Here is an 8,234-nt window from a genome sequence, read left to right on the forward strand (position 1 = left end):
AATCGACACGTTTGTTCCGTGGTTATCCAAAAAGAAAACCATGCCTCGTTAAAAATCTCCCTTAGCTCCTTCTCTTCATTTATATCTCAAGAAATATTAGAAATGAAATTTTCAAAATTTATAATGATTATTAAGAAGAATTAAATAGACAAAGAATGCACAAAGAATAAGATGTAAAAATGACAAATTTTATTTAAGAAAATCGTAATTAAAATTATATCAGAAATTTACATTTTTTTAAGATAGATTATTTAAAGATTATTACATATTGAAAAGTAAAAAATATAAAAAATTTATAGAAAATAAATAGAAATTTCATTTATTATTTATTTGTATTTTATATATATATATATTTTTTAATATATATTATTAAAGTATTATATATATAATATTTTAATTTATTATTTGTTTTTTAAAGAAAATTTATTTATAAAATTTTTTCATTGAAATTATCAATTTGTAAATAGATTTTAAAATGAAAAAATCGAAAAAATGTATATTTTTAGAAATGTCTTATCTTTTATCTTTTATTTTAACGATATTATAATTTTATTTTAATAACTTTAAATTTGACTTCAAAGTCAGTTGAGTTTGGTGACCCGATTTCGCATTCGCAAATTAGCGGACCCTTTTCACAAAGAAGGCGTTCTTCTATTTTTTCTTTCTTTTCGTGAAGGGATCAATATTGACAAATTTTCAGTATAACGGGAACGAAGATAGTCAATAGCCCATCGCTATTGTCATCTCAGGTCTGCAGACCTGAGTCCCTTCATTCTTTTGGAAAAACCTTCGATTATTTTCGAAGAAACTAGCTTGTAGAAAATGCAATGGACAACCATGTAAAATTTCTTCTTTATAAACAAGTCAATCTTCTTGTCACAATATATCTTATTGTCCTTCAAAAGAAGTGACAATGATGAAATAAGAAAGAAAATAATTTTCAAGATTGAAAAATCAAGATTAAAGAAATCAGAATTGAAACTGAAGAAAAAATATTTAAGAAAAATTGAGAAACATTAAAAAAAAATAATAAAATATAAAATAGCATTAACTAGATATATTTTTATAAATAAAATATTTGGTATTTAAATAAATTTGATTTATATTAATGCAATATTATTGTTAATTAAAAATTTTTTTTAAATTTAATATTATTCATTTTTTTTCGTTATAATCTAAGCATTAATTATTATTTTTGTTGCATTTCATAACATATAATCAATAATATTTTTTAAAATATTAAAATATTAAAAGTTAACATTAAAATTACCAACTCATAAATATATAAATATTCAAATATTAAAATAGTCCATAAAAATCTAAATTTTATTTTTGAAAATACAAAACTTTTTATTTATTTTTAAAATACCTGAGAATCATTATTTTATTTTATTAATTCTATCTCTTAAATTTCGCGAAGCATCTAAAAAATAGCCCTAAATCAATATCAGATTATATTTATATTTTTATATTTGAATATATATAACTTCTAATACAATGACTTCTTGACATCAAAATTTATATTTTTGGATTCTATTCAAATATCAGAAAATACAAGAAGCAAATCAAAAGTGTTATTTTCTGTAATGAAATTTAATCGAAAAATATATAAATAAATATACATAAATGTATAATTAAAGAAGGATATATTTTTAATAATTACGAAAACAATATTCGAAATATATATCTTGAAGAATATTCTCCGCAGATGATAATAAATTTCTCCGATTAATCTAAAATTCATTTTCGGCGAATTGGAAATCCATCTATTGTTTTACGAGAAAAGAGGATCTTAGAGTGTTCGTAAATTAGTATGAGTCGACTCTCGACGACTTGCTTAGTACCGTAGGGTGATTCTCTCTTTTCGCCATAAACGACCTGACAGCTGGGTCGACCGATGAAACATCGTTTTGGTTCGAACACACCAGCCTAAAATTTAATAGCCAAATATTATCCGCTTGTACCATTTTCCGTGCTCGTTTCTGTGTACGAGCATATCTGGACATTGCTCCCACCTTAGCTATTTCTAATCTAACGCAGCGCTTATTCATTACTGCTAACCAATACTAATAATGCGATAAGATTGAGTCGCAATTGTTTTCATTTATTAAATGTTTTAAGAAATTGAGATCTTGATGAATGATGGATGTAATTTATGAAAGATTCTTTCAATATTATATTTTTTTTTGAAATAGTAAAAAAAAAGCAGATATAGAATCTTACATAATATAAAAAAACTATATTATCGATATAATTAATATTAATTAAAATGATTTTGATTAAAAATAATTATAACAAGTGATTGAAATATGTTTTTGATTAGCAATAATATTAATGATTGAAATAATTAAATTGTTTGTTATCATAATATACTGAAATATTACATTATAATGAAATAAAATAAAATTCAAAGACATAAAAATATTGTTTGTATAAAAATGATGTAATGCAATTATAAAGCATTAAATTAATATTCTAAGATCTTTATAGTTTATAGTTTTTTAGAAAATTTTGAAATTCTTTTTTCAAATTTTTAATATTAGATTTTTTTGTGAAATCTTATTTTTTTAAAAAAAATTTTTTCCAATGTCAATTATTTTCAAGTTATTATTTTTGATGAAAATTAATATTAGAAATAATTTAAATTTTTTAAACTAGATGTTTTAATTTTTAATAAAAGTTATGATTTGTAATTATAAATTATAAATTAATAAAAATTAATTTGTCAATTATTTTCTTCTTACTTATCTTAACAAGTTTAAATATTGTAAAAATTATTATTGAACTTTCTTTTTACAATTTTAATTGGTAATTGACCTTAATTTTTAAGTTATTCGCAAAAAACTTTCTATATTACATTAAATTCTATATATATATATATATGTATATATATGCATTTATATCATAAAAAAAATTTTATTAAAAATATCACATATCATAAAAAAAATTTTTTTTAAAAATCTTTTTAAATAAAAAATAAAATTTATAAAAAAATAAATTTTTAACAAATTTACTTATTATACATATTGATTGCCAATTCCTACATATATATATTACACATATAGATATAATTTAATAATATCAAAATATATCTTTTGCAAATAATTTAAAAATTAAAATCGATCGTGAATTATATCTAAAAAAAAAAAGTTATTCAAAATGAAATCTTTTACAATATATTTTAAACTTATTAAGATCAATAAAGAAAAAGCAAAATGAATATTATAATGTTAATGAATATTATAATGTTATATAAAAATATATAAATGAATATAAAAATTTTTTTATTAAAAAATTTATTAAATCTCTCATTACTAAATGTGATTTTAATATTATTAACATCAATTAAGTATATTCTTCCTAGTTTATATCATAACTGATTTATTTAAATTAACTACATTTTTTAAATCAAACTACATTTTTATAGAATTTTTTTAGATTCCTATAGTAATAGTATACAATCAGCATGATTTTGTTTTCAATCAATGAATGATAATGCAAATAAATGGACGTATGTACTCTACTTCAATATCGATCATTGAATAAGTTAAATGAGCTTGTAACAGAGAGCGAAGAACAATATTTGAGTATCCGATTGCTTAGTTTAGTTACTTAATCATACCGTAGTGCATGGTTGAAAATTGAATATGGTTGTCTATGCTGCCTACGGGGCGAATCAATAGCACTTCACGCACCGAGCATCATCGGGCTGACGTAATACACAAATCAATGTTCTGTAAAACGAAGATTTTTTCTTCTTGTTCAACCAATGGAATTAAATAATTATGTAATGATCAAAAATCGAATATAAAATCGAATATATTTATTATTATATGGATTTAACCATTAATTACTTTTATTAAGAGTATCTATCTTGTTTTCAAAATAAACTTTACATAATCATATTTATTTTGTTTATGTAAAAATTTTTTGATATATGTATATCTAAAGAAAAATTAAGAAGATAAATTATCATTATATAAAATTACATTATATAAGATAATATATTGTATTATATATATATATATATATATATATATATATATATATATATATAGAAAAACAAAAATTTACAAAAAAAATAAAAAATTATATAAGACATAATTTAATAATTAAATTATATTAATTTATGAATTAAATTCGTCTTTAGAATTCAATTTAGAAATTACATATCTAATAATTAAAAGAAATGATACTTGCAATTAATAAAAAAACTTTTTAATTATTTATAATTAAACATGTTTCAAGCTATTATTATTATCAAATTATTAAAAACAATGATCAACATTGAATCACTTGAAAAACTTAATAAAGAAAAAATCAGAAAGTTTTAAATTAAATAAATTAAATAAACCATATGAAAAATTACGAAATCAATTAATCCTTCCAACTATTATTCATAAAATTAAATAATGCAAAGGTTGAGAAATCTATTAAATTTTTTGCAATTGCATATTCATTAATTATTATACGAGTATTCTAATAATATGATAAAAAAGAAAAAAATTAGCTCCATGGCGTTAGTTAAACATATCTCACTCGTCGAATGAGCGATAGCATGAATATTGTTGGCGACGCTTCTCCGTCGTCGCGTCTACGCTGAAGATATCGAACGTCACTCGACTCTCCGGCCATTTCGAAGAAATATGGGGCAAGGCCGGCACCTTGGTCCAAGAAGGGCGCATGTCGACTCGACAAACTCTATTATCCGACTATACATAGTTAACCCCTGACTATGCGCATCGGCTCGTCTGCGCGAGCACACTTATACGAACGTACGCAACACTTATACGGATTCAGTGGTAAAGGCATGTAGAAAGGATAAAGAAAGAGCGCAGAAATGGAAGAGAAGAAAGAGATGGAGAAGGAAAAGAAGGTTGATGCTACTCGACGAGTGAACTGGTGAACGAGCAATACAATAAAGAAAGGGCGAAAAGAAGATGGAAATGGATACAGAGATTATGCGAGAAAGAGAATAGACAGAGGGCATATTAGCGAGGAGAGCATGACGTACACAATTATATAGTTCTCAATACATGTACATGCATGCTTGAATGTGCACCTACATAGCCTGTTACACATCGGACTCACAAGCCGTATTGAATATTAAACCAATAAACAGGAGAGGAACGGTTACAGATGGTCGAGGACACTTGGCAACGCTGCCAATAGACGGAGCCAGAGCCAGTTCAAGCCTCGTTCTCAGTGGCGCTGCGTGGTGCGAAGGGGAAGAAGGAAGCTGCGCCGACAGCGCCGCCACGGTTCTCTAACGCACACGCCAAATGAGGAGTGGTTTTAAGAAAGAGAGGGTAAAGGATTGTTGGGAGAAAAGAGTGAGGGTGGCTTGCTGTGGAGGGGTGCAGGAATTGGAAGCGGATAAACGAAGGGGCCGACATGAGTGCTGAGAATACTACGTGCACCTCGACTCGTATACACGCTTATTCTTCTAGCGGGTGTTCGTATTGTCGAAGTCGTCGCAATTTCATTGGAGAAAAGAAAGAAAATCGATGATGTTTTTAGACCCCGTGCCACGTATTGTTACGTTTTTTTCCTTGGCCCATTGAAGTGACATATGGGGACTGGGCATAGAATTAGACTATGCTTCGTGGAAGAGAAAACGCGTTCGAAGCGCCACCGTGGCGCTGAATGTAATTCAGAAATAAAAAAAGAAGAAAAATTAATTTTTTTCTCGAAGAAGTTTTGAACATGGAAAAATTAATTTAAAAGATATTTAAATATTTATATAAACAAATTATATAAGTCATTTTGAACAAAAGAATCTGAGGAAATCTTTGTAAATTTTCTGTTGGTATAATTGATACCTATTCCTGATAAGTTTTTCATAAAATATATATTAATTGAAAAATATTTTTATCAAGATTGTTTTGTTGCATATAAAATTTTAATATATTTGATATTTATATTAATAATTCAAGATTAAAAGATGAAAAGATATTTTAAAAAGATAGAAAAATATATTTCTCTCTGTTTCAAAGAACAGATAAAGAGTGCTGCAACCTAACGGCAGATAGCTGAAGTTCTGAACTACATACAATGTCTGGCGCGAGAAAACACATTTTAAAAGATCGGAAGAATGCTATGTTCAATTTGCCATAATTTTCAGTTAAGTTATCCTAAAAATCAGTTGTCGAACATATTTCTCTAGTTTATAATAAATAATTTTCCTATGATTTAGTTATTTTCATCAAGCTAAAACTCGATTCAAAATATCTAAAATGCATATCAAAATATGATCACATATATTTTATAAACAATACATATTTTCAATACATCGTTTAATTGCATAACAATAAAGAACACAATCAATTATTTCCATTTACAGCCTATTTATTTTCAAATTATTTCAGCGATTAATTACAAGAAGAAATTGAAAATAAAGTTCTATTTGTTTCAATAAAATTTAAATAATCTTTCTTTTGATTTCACAAAAATCGATTTCCATGACAAAAAAAATGCTAAAAGTTTAATCAATTAATTTAAAAATATTTATGAATCTAAATATTTCATATGTATATCAATTTCAAATGTATATTCATTCATATTATATTCTACCAGAAATATATATACGGATATCCCAAAACATATATGCCGGCAGCACATAACCGTTTTAAGAAGTTTAATTCTCCGTCCTTGTAAGCCACCCTGTAATGCACACAAGCAAGTCACGGATCCGCAGTCGAAAGAGGAGAGCCGCCAAGAACTGTCGCTGGAGAATAGAGAGTAGTGGGGCCGAGAATGAAGAAGGATAGTGAATCGAGCAAAGTAGATGACAGGAAAAAGAGAGTATACCAATAAGGAGAGAAAAAGAAGGAGAAAGAGAAAGAGTCAACGAAACATTGAACGAACAACGAACAAAGACGGAGGAACAAGGGACGAGAAGTAGACATTGGGCGAGAGAAAAAGTGCAAGAAAAGAGAAAGAAGGAAAGAGAAACAGAAGATGGCAAAATGGTGGGGATGCGTTCGCGCGCTCATCGAAATAGTGGGGAGCATAAGAGTGAGCTACGATATTGGTGGAGGGGAAATGGAAGTAAGAAGAGGTGGGTGACGACTCACACACACTGTTCGAGAGGAGAAGAGGTTAAAGAGGGGAATCAGGCGCGACGTCGACGAGAAGGTCACGCACCGTAGTCGCCACATTATTTAAATAATGTATTATTTCTATCTGGTCGGCTATGTGTATCTTGCGCGCGACTGAACCGAACGAAGGGAGAAAGAAAAAGACAAAGAAAGAATGAAAGAAAAAGAAAGAGATAGCGGCGCGAAGAAGCAAAGCGTGGGACGCCGTAGAAAGGTGGTTGGGGGCAGAGTGAGAGGATGCGTCTGCAAGATCCACAGACACGAATTCCATTGCCTCCTTCCTTGTGCGGGCCACAAAGCGTCTAGAGGAAAGTGAGAGATAAAATGAGCAAAAGCAAACAGAAAAGAGAAAAGAACATTGCTTGATTGAAATAACAATGAGCCATAGATTGTCCTGTTAGTGAAGAAATTACATTAACCAATTTCGAAATTAGTTTGTGCAAACTAAAGATTTATATTTTATAAGATTATTTTTCCTTGAAATTATCGCACATTACATTAAAATCATATTATAATTGTGAAAAAATATTAAAAATTGATAGTAATGAATGCAAAAAATATTATGAAAAAAACATATTTTTAATTATCAATTTTGATCACAATTCTTTCTCGTCCTATCAAATATTCTTATTGACGGTTTTATTTGCGTGCTCGGAATTTCCATTGCATATGTTCGTCATTAGTTCACGAACTCATTGTGAGTCAGTCTCTGTTGAACGAAAAGATTCTTTCTTCGTGATTCTGTTCTTCTTTCCCCTTCTCTTCTTCTTGCGTCTACCAATCATATCGTTCACTTAGAAATCAGTGTTAGAGCATACATACGGAAATCCGATTTGTAAACGCGCACGCGTCTATGAGTGTATACGCATTCGCGCGCGCGCGCGCGCGCGTGCATGCTTCACAATTGCATGCACACCGCTTCTCTAACATAAATGACCGTTGCTGGCCTATTGCTACCAACAGTTTGCTTGCCAGCGACTAACTTGTGCTTCGGAGTAAAAGATTTTGTTCTGACAAGCAGCTAGCCACTTCGTACACTACAGAATGAACGTTTTCATCCATATACAGTAGCGCGTGCGCGTAACCTGATAGGAAATGTATTGGTAGAAAATATATACTTACTTCCATGTAGGA

At 28.2% G+C, this 8,234-nt stretch overlaps 1 long non-coding RNA gene across 1 annotated transcript; it reads right to left on the reverse strand.

Annotated features, from left to right (window-relative positions):
- Positions 1-1,584: 1,584 nt before the first annotated feature.
- LOC102653628 lies at positions 1,585-6,385 on the reverse strand. Its single transcript, XR_407625.3, has 3 exons — positions 4,540-6,385; positions 3,623-3,734; positions 1,585-1,929 (listed from the first exon to the last, which is right to left on the reverse strand). It is a non-coding gene; the product is annotated as an uncharacterized LOC102653628 (long non-coding RNA).
- Positions 6,386-8,234: the final 1,849 nt, after the last annotated feature.

Source organism: Apis mellifera, linkage group LG4 (genome assembly GCF_003254395.2).
Source record: "Apis mellifera strain DH4 linkage group LG4, Amel_HAv3.1, whole genome shotgun sequence".
NCBI classification, from domain to species: Eukaryota; Metazoa; Arthropoda; class Insecta; order Hymenoptera; family Apidae; genus Apis; species Apis mellifera.